Source organism: Phocoena phocoena, chromosome 3, assembly GCF_963924675.1.
Source record: "Phocoena phocoena chromosome 3, mPhoPho1.1, whole genome shotgun sequence".
NCBI lineage: Eukaryota > Metazoa > Chordata > Mammalia > Artiodactyla > Phocoenidae > Phocoena > Phocoena phocoena.
This window is the reverse complement of record NC_089221.1, coordinates 171247410-171258088: the sequence shown is the minus strand read 5'-3', so window position 1 is coordinate 171258088 and position 10679 is coordinate 171247410.

Below are 10679 nucleotides of genomic sequence, written 5' to 3'. Positions count from 1 at the left end.
GTGCTTCCTCAATCTGTCTCACCGTGGTTCCTCGCCATGGGTCCCAGGGGGCGGTGGCAGAAGGAAATGCCTAGTGTGTTTAGGGCAGCCCTGGCACTGCTGACACTCAGGTGGGTCCTCCTCTGCCGGGGGGCCGTCCTGGGCACTGTGGGGGGTTAAGCAGCTTCCCTGGCCCCGCCCACTGGATGTTCCACCCCCAGGTTTGATAACCGCCTAAACCAGTGGAGACCCTCTGGTTTAGGGAACTCCTTAGGGAGAATAGTTGCTTCCCCCCTCTCCCCCGGCTTGAAAGACTAGCACTGACCTCTCAGCTGCTCAGCCCTTCTGTAAGTGCAGAGAGACAGACAGACAGACAGACATGCCCCAACCCTCATCTTTCCCTCCCCCTGCCCCCACCATCATTCCACCCCTCCGCCCAGCAGCCCCTCCTCACTGTGGGACCCAGTGCAAATACAGCCTGACCCCCTTCCTGCGGTGGCTGTCATGCCTGGTAGGGATGAGACCCACCCTGATGGTCAATGGTTCCTGGGCCCATTCTGATCTGGGGAAGGGCATGGGGGGGTCTGGAAAGAATGGTTTGGGGAGGCTGGGGTGTAAGGAGCATACTGGGGGCAGGAAGAGGAAAAGGTGACAAGGCCAGAATGGCAGGCTCCTGGGCTGTGCCCTGGGCGCTGGTGGCAGGGAGGTGGGGAAGGGACGGGCAGAGGGGCTTGATGAGATGTGTGTCTGCAGGCTGGCGGTGGCGCACTGGGCAGAGCGGGGTGGGGTGGGGGGGAGCAGGGAGACGGGGCCTGCTTGCCCAGGTGAGAATGCAGATGGTCCTGGAAAGATGGGGGGGACGGAAAGGAGGGACCCAGGTGAGGCTGGGGGAAGTAAGGGAGGGGGGAAGGGCAGGTCTGTGGAAAGAGCAACCTTTTCTGGACGCACCGCAGGACACCCAGGAGAGGATCTACTGGCTGCTGGCCGCGTGGGCCTGCAGTCAGGAGCCAGCCTTGGGCATCAGCAGCAAATGAGGACAGGAAGCTAAGGGTGAGGAGCAGGCCACCAAGGAGCGCGTGCGGAGGCATCTGAGTCCCGATTAAACAGCAGGGCCGCCCCACAAGAAACTGTGCCCGGCTGTTTCTAGCAGCTCCATTCGCAATATGCAGAAGGTGCCAACGGCCCAAGGGCCCCCCAACTGGTGGACAAACAATATGGCTCATCCATACGACGGAATACTATCCAGCCACAAAAAAGGGAGGACATGCTGCAACGTGAACGAACCTTAAAGATGCGATGCTCAGTGAGAAAAGCCAAACATGAAAGGCCACATACTGTATGATTCCATTTATATGAAATGCCCAGAACAGGCAAAGCCAGAGAAACAACAGAGTGGTTAGTGGTTGCCAGGGGCCGAGGAGGGGATGGGGAGTGACTGCAGATGGAGATGCTCTAAACTAGATGGTGGTGATGGATGCACAACCTTGTAAATACACTGAAAACCACCCAACTGTACAACTTAAATGAGTGAATTGTGGAATACAATAATTATATCTGAGGAAAGCTGTTACCAACAAAAATAAATAAGATGACAAAAGGAGGGCGAGTGAAGGACGAAGGGGGAAGCACAGGAAGTCAGGCGAGTGGGTTCCACGTTCTACTTTTTTTTTTTTTTTACGACTCGCAGTAGTCAGATGACTAAAGGAAACAAGGCCGGGAGGGTGCACAGCACGTTCTCTCCTTCCATTCACACCTGAGGACACTGAGGCAGGAGACAGTAGTCACTTGCCAAGAACACAGGACACGCCAGTCAGGGGACCACCGTCCCATCGAGACTGTCAGTGCCACATTCGGTGGGCTCCGGTTGCGCGCCTGTCCCCTGACTTAAACACTCCCTGCCTGCACCAGGCAGGCTCCGAAGCGGCCAAAGCCTGGGGTAGGCCAGTGGGGGGTGGGCAGGGCCGTGATCAGTGGAGTCGACGAGCAAGAAGCCACTGGGGCCTGTGAGGGAGCAGAAGTCAGACCACAGGGAGCTCTTGGGGCAGAAGAGGGGGAGCCAAATACTCCCTTCCCAGCTCTGCCAACCCCCAGGACCGGCCAGGACCCCCGCACCCACTCAAGCCAGCATTCTACGGCCCCAGCCTCGCCGGGCCCTGTGCAGCATCTGGGGATGGAGTCCCTGTACTCACAGGCCTCCCGGTCAGGGCTCTAGTCCAAGATCTCTCCCCCTTGGCACTGTGGACATTCAGGGCCAGATCATCCTATGTGGGGGACCGTCCTGGGCGCTGCGGCGTGTGGAGCAGCACCCCTGGCCCCCACCCCCTCGATGTCAGGAGCGGCCCAGTCATGACAACCACAGATGTCCCCAGACATCACCAGTATCCCCAGTTGAGAACCTCTGCTCTAGAAGAGAAGGATTACAAGGGTGCTGCAAGTTGGCTGCTTTCTTAAAGACCAAGCTCCTTGATGCCAGCCGAAGTCCCCAGGATTGACCCTCCAGACTGAATGACTTTGGATCCTCATCTGTCTCAGTAACACTGAGCGAAAGGACCCCACTCGGGGCCTCCCCAAACCCAGAAGTCCTGGATATACAAAACCTGCCCCAGTCAGAGGCCCCAAAATCTACGAATGGCAGGAGACAGAGGACCTGGTGTGAAAATCGATGCAGACCCGCTTCTGAAGACTCATCAGGCTCCGAGGTCCTCCTTGCCCAGCCCCAGGCAGATAGCACCACCCAGGGCACAGATTCTGAGATAGTCCTGGGAAATGGCCACGGTGGCACGCTGGCCAGCACAGTCACGTGAGACGCAGCCCCCGGCCACAGCAAAGCAACTGTCCTTTGAACCAAGAGCTGTCCAAGGACCAGAGCCCCGGCGTTTGGAGGGGGAGGAGCCTGCATCCTTAACACAACCCTCTTGGAGCAATCCAACCTCATTCACTATGCAAAGCACAGCTGGGCGGCCACCACACCTGCTTCCACTCTCAGGTTCAGAAGAAAAGCCGGCTCAGCGTGGCCGAAACAGAAGGGGCCCTCGACATCAACAGTCACGACGGCCCACGAGACATTCTGCCCATAAATGGGCCAGGGGGACAACATGTACCCGCCGGCTGCATGAGGTCCGCGTGGACGGTTTTTCTTTAGGTAAACTGTCCTTGTTCCAAGTATGCTAAGAAGCGGCGGGGACCAGGGTGAGGGGGGTCGAGGAGAGTGGGGTGCAGCCTCACCAGCTAAAGGCATGAAATCATCGCTTAGTGGACTGGGGGTGGGGGGATCTAGTTCTCAGTTTGAGAGGCACCTTGAACCAAGGGATGACTTGAAGGGAAAGAGAACAGGGAAAAACCAAACGGGTTTAGGCTGGACGGCTGCACAACAGTGGGACTCGGGCTTTGAATTGGGGGCAGGTCTGGACAGTGCAGGACCAATGGGAGGTGAGGGTCAGTTTTTAGCAGGGGAAAACGGCTGTGATGGCGTGACTGTGCCACACTTGCGGGATCCGGGGTGGCCGGGCTGGTGCTTGTTGGAAGACCCAGAATGGTCCCGGATTGGAGGGCAGTTGGGCACCACCAGGCGGTGTCACATTTTGGGGAGGTCAGTGGTGAGATGGGAGCGCTGGATTCTGGGTGGGTCATGGCCAGAATGGGTCAAGCCGTAAGGGTGCGGGGAGCAGAAACCAGACGGGCTGGGAGCCAGTGGGGCACTTATGTATTCAAAACTCGTTGCCTAACTGCTTCCGTGTGCCAGGAGCAGAGAGGGGCGCGGTGAGCACAATGGGGCGCCCATACGGGCAGGGCCTCCGCACCTCAGCCTAGCTGTTCCAGGGTCCACGAACCTCAGATTGTATTTTATCCGGGCGGGGGGCGGGGGCTGGTCCGAGACGGAGAGAGTTGTGACAGCTGGGGCGGGGAGTTTCAATTTGGGCAGGCCCCAGCTGTAATGGTGTGAACTTGGGAGACCCGGGGTTGACAGGCCAATGATGAAGAGCACAGATTAGGGCGTGGGCCTGCCGTTCTGGGGGACGGAGCGGGGAGTCCCCCGGTTTGGGGAGGGGAGCGGTCAGAGCTCAACCTGCTAATTACAAAAGGATAGGGACGCTGACCGCGCGGGGAGGTGACGGCCTGCAGGTGGCTCGGCTTGCGGAGGTCACGCAGGGCCTGCTCTAGGGGGAGGCTCGGACGTGGGGGTTAGGACGGGAGATGGGATGCTGAGGTCACCCGGGCCTAGCTCGGCTTGCGGGGCGGCGCGCCGGCGTCCGGCCGGCTCCCGAGGGGTGGGGGGAGCCTGAGCTCGGGGGTGGCGGGCCGGGCCGCCGGCTCGGTTTCGGGGGCCGGGCAGGCCCGCGCCGCTGCCAGGCCCGCCCGACTCGGGGGTCGCGCTCGGGTCCAGGGGGCGGGTCCCCAGACCTCGGCCGCCTCACCTGGCTCGCTCCCGTCGCCCGTCGCCCGCTGCTTCCGCCGGCCCCGCCTCTCCCGGCGCCGCGCCGCACCCGCCTCCGCTGAGCGCAGCTACGCCGCGTCCGGCCGCGGCCGCCGCTGACGGGATCCCGGGCTCCCCGCTCCTTAATATGGCGTCGGTCGCGGCTCCGCGCCCTCCGGCACCCTCCTCCGGGCGCGCTCCCGCGGCCGGCCCCGCCCCCGCGCTGCGTGCCGCCGTCCCGCCCCCGCGCGCCGGGGCCTCGTGTCCGCGTCCCGCCCCGCCCACCCCGCGCAGCTGTGCCTGCTCGCCGCGGGCATCTCGGGACGACGTGACGTAGCCCGCGATTCGAATCAATACAGTAAGCGTGGCGCCACGGGTTGCCCAGGGCAACCGCGCGGGAACAGGATCCGCGGCCCGCGAAGGCGACTACGTGGAAATCCGGAGGAGTGGCTCCTCTCAGTTTAGAGCGTTGTTCTTAGCAGGGGACGGTCGCAGAAAACAGGTACCCCTGGGCGGACCCACACCGCAGTGACGGTGTCACACCGCGTGATAAGCGCAGGTGAGACCCACAACAGGTGCATGTGAGGGTCGTGCAAACCCCACTGCCTACTGAAACACATTCACTCATTCAACGGATTGGAAAAGAATTTCCAGACACAAGGTAGAATGTAAAAAAGACAATTTATTAAAGGGAAGGGTCGCTGCCAGAACAGCGGGCTGACTTTCTGATAGGGAGAGCTGACCCCTACCACGGGTTACTTGTTTTTTTTGCGGCATGCTGGCCTCTCACTGTTGTGGCCTCTCCCGTTGCGGAGCACAGGCTCCGGACGCGCAGGCTCAGCGGCCATGGCTCACGGGCCCAGCGGTTCCGCGGCATGTCGGATCTTCCCGGACCGGGGCACGAACCCGTGTCCCCTAGCATCGGCAGGCGGACTCTCAACCACTGCGCCACCAGGGAAGCCCACTTGTCTGTTTTTATAGCCAGGGAACAAAGGAACTTGCGAGTCGTCTGATTGGGTAGGGTATGCATACTTCCAGTGTACAGAGTCGGGGAAGAACAGGACAAATACCCTTCCTTATATGGGACGGGAAAGGAGCAGGGCAGAATGCCTGGGAGGGCTAAAAGATGTAATGGTTGCTACGTGACAGAGTGATGAGTCCCGTAACTCTCTCTGTTCCGGCGATGTTGGCTCTCTGAGTTTATCTTGTTCTTTGTCCTTGGAGGACCACATTTCTCCCTCTCTTTAAATAAGCAAATAAAACAGCAATCCTCCTTTAACATTGCACCGGTCCCACCTCGGTTAGCTGTAAGTCTAAAACTATTCTGTACAACCACTCCTGCTGGAGTATTTATTTGTTCTTGTAGAGTGTTAATTTGAGCTGCTAGGTTGACAATCTGTTGTGTGAGTTCGAGAGAGCTGTCGGGCAGTGAAAATAGAATTTAAAAGTCCATTTGAGCCCGTTCCTATCCCAATGATAATCCCTAAGGGCTGGTATTACAGTGAGGGTTGCCTGCTTTTGTTTATGTGATTGAGAGTATAACGGAAGCAGGTTACGGTCACCGATAAGGGTAAGGTTAGGAATAATGTATGCAAGGGTACAGGTCCCCATTCAGTTGGCTGGAAGGCATAAATAAGCATTGGATCAGCAAAGGAAAAGGTGATGATTTGTAGGGTCTAAGCAGATGTCTAAAGTGATGTTGAAGTAGGGTTTTCCTAAATGAGTACGGGAATGTTCTATGCCCCCATAGGTGGTAGCTAAAGTCATTCCAGCTAAAGGGGAGAGGCAAACAATCTTTGAGGAACGGGAAAAAAGTTATAAGCCCAGTTAAAAGAAGGAATAGTAGGGTTCCACCCTATGTCATAGTACTCGGGTGTCTTGAGTTTTCTGTAGTCTTCTTGTTTAATATTAGAGGGTTGGAACCAAAAATTGTGGTTCTGATACGGGCAACTTGGGGATGGGGTGGGGTAGATGGAGGTCCCAAAATAGCTAGGCTGTGTCCAATCGGTGGTAACATTGGGAGGTTTTGGGAAGTAAAAGGGGAATCAAAATTGTTAAGTATGGGGATAGTTTGTTTTGTCGTCAGTTATGAGGGAAACCCATGTTTGGGTAGGGGAAAGGGTGAACGTATGATTACAGGCCTGGGAAATATTGAGGAATTTACCTACAGGGGGCCGTCCAGAGAGAGAGAGAGAGAGAGAGAGAGAGAGAGAGAGAGAGAGAGAGAGAGAGATAATACACATAGAGGAGCCGGTTGTGCCATAGAGACTGAGAATATGGGCCTTTGAAGGTCTCTGATGTACGTGGTTGAGAAGTATATGGTCCACTGTAGGTTTTCTAGAATTGACGGCCCATCCTGGTCTATCGAAATATGAGAGGGCTAAATAGGCTTCAAGTTGGTTCCATTCATCTGGTGGAATGGGAATTGCCTTTAGGCCATACTGACGGGAGACAGTGGTACACATCCAACAATTTCTGTATGAACCTGGTGAAGACTGGTTGAGGAGTCTGAGGGCTTCCTGAACTGGCAGTAAGTATGGGTGACGACTGTATGTATGCACAGGAAGGGAAAAAGGGAGAAGAATCAGAACGGTTTTTAGGAGACTATGTTTAAGTATTGATAAAGTTGGTCCAGGGTATAATCTTGAAAGTCTCCTTGGAGGGTTTTGTCCCATGCTAACTGATATATGTATTGTCGTTGTTGGGTTGGGCTTAGATTCAACAGATGGAGGAGCAATCAAATCAGAGTGCTGAGGCAGAAATCCAAGGCCAATCGGAGGGAGACGAGGGCAAGGTTACACTGAGGAGTTGACCCATAGTGCACATTTAGATTAGGAGCGGATGGTGTGGGTAGAATTAGTTATACCACCTTGGGGATATTTGAGTTAAGACAAAATACCAAGAGGCGGTTCCACAGGAGTAGAACAGAATAACCCATGGGAGGGGAAAATCCTAGAAAAAAAAAAGGAGGGTGACAAGATTAAAAAATCAGGCTATCGAGGCTTGAGGGTTCAGGGGGCATCACCTGTCTTTTGAAGAGAAAGTGGAGGCTGTCCAAAAGCTCACGACTATAGGAGGCATCTGGTGAATCACTGGTGGATTGAGGATTCTTGTCCTCTGGAGGAGGGGCTGCCTTTAGTCATGACATATGGATCCAAGGAGTAAAGCCTTGTATTTTGGCAGCTGTTGGGGTGGCCAGCAGGGCTTGGTATGGTCCTGTCCACACTGCTTCGAGTGGTCTCCGTTCCTGTGAAAGGGTCTTAACATATGCCCAGTGGCCTGCATATAAGTGGGGAGTGGTTTCTGAGAAATTGGGATCTGGCTTAGGACTATTTTGGTCCTGGTATTCCCAGATATTCTTGAGAGTCAATCCTAACGTTGGGAGATACTGTACTAAATAGTGGGTCTCTGGATCGCCCAGCAGCGATCTTCCACAGATTTCCTAAGGACTTATATGAGGCCTGGCCTTTGGAGTGATCTGGACTCTTAAGAGAGCAACAGCAAGAAGGGTGACCCATGTCTGGTGTGTCTCTATTGCTAACTTAGATATTTCTTGAGGGCTTGATTGGCTCTTTCTACCTAGCCTGATGCCTGAGGGCGCCAAATGAAGATAACAACTGATTTGGAGGGCTTCACTGATGCCTTGGGTCAGACCTGAAATAAATGCAGGGCCATTATCCGATTGTAATGAGCGTGGCATTCCAAACCGAGGTACAATACGTTCCATGAGAGTAGTGGTAACCTCGGATACTCTGTCTTAGTAGGGAAGGCCTCTATCTACCATGACAAGGAGATACCTGAAGCCTTTACAAGGGGGCATGTGGGTGAAATACATCTGCCAATCTTCTCCTGGTTGGTTCCCCTGCCTTTGAATTGGATGGAACAGTGGCGGGGGGTGTTTATAGCCCCTCCTTGGTTGGCCCGGTGACAGACCGGACAGGCCCGGGATATAGATTGGAGGGTTGAGAGGATTCCTTTTCCTGTGAATATTGTCCCCACCAGTCTGAAGAGGGATTTGGCTCATAAATGGGTAGCCTGCTAAAGGTGGTTTAGAGTCTTCCATTGAGAGGCTTCTAGTAAAAGAAGTTTGGTGTCTGGGCTCTGTAGCCACCCTTCAGGGGTTAGAGTGAACCCACGGTTTTGTCCCTCTTTAAGTTCTGAGGGTGAGTACTGTGGTGGTGAAGGGTCTAAACTTTGTATCAGGGGAGCCTGTAGGACATGTTGGGGGGCCCTTTGGCTTCCCTATCTGCTATATTATTTCCTTTGGTTATGTCCAACAGGTCCTTCTGGTGTGCCCTGCAGTGGATGATAGCTAATTCCTTAGGGGATTTTATGGCCTCTAACAGGTCCAGGATTTCTGGTCCATGTTTGATTGGGGCGTTATGTATGGTCAGTAGGCCCTTTCCTTCCAAATGGTCACATGAGTATGGACTACATGGAAGGCATATGCTGAGTCTGTGTAAATGTTAATTTGTAGTCCTTTTCCCAGTTGGAGAGCTCTAGTTAGTGCTATAAGCTCTGCTTTCCGGGCAGAGGTAGTTGCCCCATGGAGTGGGCCCGACTCTATCACCTCTGTTAAACTGACTATTGCATATCCCAAAACCTTTCGACCTTCTCAAATGAAACTACTGCTGTCTGTAAACCGTTCTGCATCTGGGTTGGGTAAAGGGGTGTCCTGTAGATCTGGCCTGGCACTGTAGGCATGATCAACAACTTCTAAACAGGAATGTAGTAGAGGGGTGTTGGGATTTGGGCTGGGCAAGAGAGTGGCATGGTTTAGAGTGGTACAAGGCTTGACTGATATTTCTGACCCCTCTAAGAATAAAGCTTGATTTTTTCTTTTTTTTTTTTTAATTTTTGGCTGTGTTGGGTCTTCGTTGCTGCACGCGGGCTTTCTCTAGTTGTGGTGAGCAGGGGCTACTCTTCGTTGTGGTGCGCGGGCTTCTCATTGAGGTGGCTTCTCTTGTTGCGGAGCATGGGCATGCAGGCTTCAGTAACTGTGGCGTGCGGTCTACACAGTTGTGGCTCGTGGGCTCTACAGTGCAGGCTCAGTAGTTGTGGCGCACAGGCTTAGTTGCCCCATGGCATGTGGGATCTTCCCGGACCAGGGCTCGAACCCGTGTCCCCTGCAATGGCAGGCGGATTCTTAACTACTGCGCCACCAGGGAAGCCCCAGCTTGACATTTTTGGATTCTACTATCTGAAATTCAACGGAATGCCTTGGAATTAAGGACATCCATGACCTGGTGCGGAGTGTCAACAGTAAGCGGTTGTTCTGTTGTCAGTTTGGAGGCTTCTTCTGTTAGTAGTACCGCAGCAGCTAATGCCCTTAGACAGGGAGACGATCCCTGAAATGTCAAGTCTAGGGTTTTAGATGGGTAGGCCACTGGGCACTAAGATGGTCCCAAGGATTGTGTCAACACTCCCAGAGCTACCCCCATTTTCTCATGAACAAAGAGAGAGAAGAGTTTTGTTAAGTCTGGTAAGCCTAGGGCCGGGGCGTGACTAGGGCATTCTTTATTTGTTTAAAGGCTGCCTCCATTTCAGGAATCCATTTAAGAGTGAGATCTTCTGGTCCTCTAAGAGCCTCATAAAGAGGCTTAACTAACAGGCCGTAAGTAGGGATACAAATTCGGCAGAAGCCTGCCAACCTAAAAAGGTTCTAAGCTGTTCTTTAGTAGCTGCCATAGCCAATTAGGGCGTGGGCCTGCCGTTCTGGGGGGACGGAGCGGGGAGTCCCCCGGTTTGGGGAGGGGAGCGGTCAGAGCTTAACCTGCTAATTACAAAAGGATAGGGACGCTGACCGCGCGGGGAGGTGACGGCCTGCAGGTGGTTCGGCTTGCGGAGGTCACGCAGGGCCTGCTCTAGGGGGAGGCTCGGACGTGGGGGTTAGGACGGGAGATGGGATGCTGAGGTCACCCGGGCCTAGCTCGGCTTGCGGGGCGGCGCGCCGGCGTCCGGCCGGCTCCCGAGGGGTCGGGGTGGCCTGAGCTTGGGGGCGGCGGGCCGGGCCGCCGGCTCGGTTTCGGGGGCCGGGCAGGCCCGCCCGGCTCGGGGATCGCGCTTGGGTCCAAGGGGCGGGTCCCCAGACCTCGGCCGCCTCACCTGGCTCGCTCCCGTCGCCCGCTGGATCCGCCGGCCCCGCCTCTCCTGGCGCCCCGCCGCGCCGCGCCCGCCTCTGGTAAGAGCAGCTACACCGCGTTCGGCCGCGCTCGCGGCTGACCGTAACCCGGGGTCCGCGCTCCTTAACATGGCGTCGGTCGCGACTCCGCGCCGTCCGGCGCCC